Source organism: Elaeis guineensis, chromosome 12 (genome assembly GCF_000442705.2).
Source record: "Elaeis guineensis isolate ETL-2024a chromosome 12, EG11, whole genome shotgun sequence".
NCBI lineage: Eukaryota > Viridiplantae > Streptophyta > Magnoliopsida > Arecales > Arecaceae > Elaeis > Elaeis guineensis.
The window spans coordinates 92,622,769-92,624,445 of record NC_026004.2 but is presented as its reverse complement, the minus strand read 5'-3'; positions in this window follow the sequence as shown (position 1 = coordinate 92,624,445).

Sequence of the window (1,677 nt, the reverse complement as noted above, 5' to 3'; positions counted from 1 at the left end):
AGAACTTGTTGGGGTTGCGCTTCCCGGAGTGTGTGTAAATCCTCTCTGGCCTAGGGAGCTGCTTCCTGATCTCCATCAGTACCTGGGTCTTCGAGGCATTGAGGGGGGCGTAGTTGCGGAATCTTTTCGGTGGAGAACTCCGCCGAACCCCAGGATCCGGACTTCTCTGCCTACGTACCCGAGATGGAGTATGGGCATGCTTGTGCCCAGGAGGGGATCGAGAATGCGGTCGAGCTTCTCTCGACCTTTTTTCGACTGTGGGCTTACTCGAGTCTCCCACCTGCCGCTCTCTCACGGTCTCCTCATCCTTCATTTTGAAGGCTTCTTCCGCTCGGGCGTATCCTTCAGCCCGAGCCAACAAATCAGCAAAATCCCTAGGGTACTTCTTCTCTAGGGAGAACAAAAGGTCATTCTTCTGAAGGCCGCCCTTCAGAGCAGCCATTGCTATCGATTGGTCCAAATTTCGGACCTCCAGCGCTGTGACATTGAAGCAGTTGATGTAGGCCCGAATGGACTCCCCCTCCCTCTGCCTGATATTCACGAGGGACTCCGAGCCCTTCCGGGAAAGCCGGCTGCTGACAAAATGGGCCACGAATTGGTGGCTCATTTGATCGAAGGAAAAGATGGTACCCGGCTTCAGCGCCGAGTACCAGTTTCTCACCGCTCCCTTCAAGGTGGATGGGAAGGCCCGGCACTAGATGGCGTCGGGTGTGCCATGAAGCAGCATCATCATCCGGAAGGCTTCCAGATGATCGACCGGGTTCGAAGTCCCGTCGTAGCTTTCGAACTGGGGGAGTTTGAAGTTTGGCGGGATCGGTTCCTGCATGATCATTTGAGAAAAGGGGGGGTCAGTACAAATATCTTCACCATAAGCGGGGGGAGCATGGCGGAGTTCTTTGATTTGCCGATTCATTTCCTGGAGCCTTCGGTCCAGAAAATCCTCTCGACTTCGGGTCTCGAGGGTCCTCTGACAGAATGGGAACAGGGATCTTCCAGGGGTAGAGTCATGATCCGATTGAGGGCTCTCCACCCTCGGGTTCGTCTTCTCGAGAAAGATGGGGCGGCTGGCCCAAGTGGCCCGCCCCACTGCCGGATTCTGGCATTCTGGTGACACCCTTTCCAGGCGCACTGATGCTTACAGCTGCTGCTGCTGCTGCATGGCCTGTACGACCTCAGTGAGGCCTCTGACCTGCTGCACCAGCAGATCAAATTGCTCCACGCCAACCGCCGTCGTCGGAGGAGGAGGAGGAGGCTGAAAAACTGGAGGTGAGGCCGGAGCCTGAGATCTGGCCGCGAAGGCCGTGGATCGTCGTGTGGATGCCTTGCGGGGAGGCATCAGGCAAAGATCAAGTAAAGGAGGGAGGAGAGGATGCCGGAAAAGATGCCCGGGGGCGGTCCCGTTGAGCGCCCCTTTAAGAACAAGGGTACTGCGAAGACACAGCCCCTTCCTCTAGCGCCAATCCTGTTGGTGCAAAAATTTGCTTACGCTAGAGAAGCTGGAGTCGCGGTCACCGCCGGGACCTGCAAAAGAAGTCTAAACCGGAGGTGGGGTTGCTCCGGCAAGACCCTCCGATACTCAAGTCAGTTCTCTGCCTCAACAAGAATGGAGTGCTCGAACAAAAATTTTAGTAGAGTTTCTAGGTAAAAATGAGAGCTTATAGAATAACGTATCTGGGG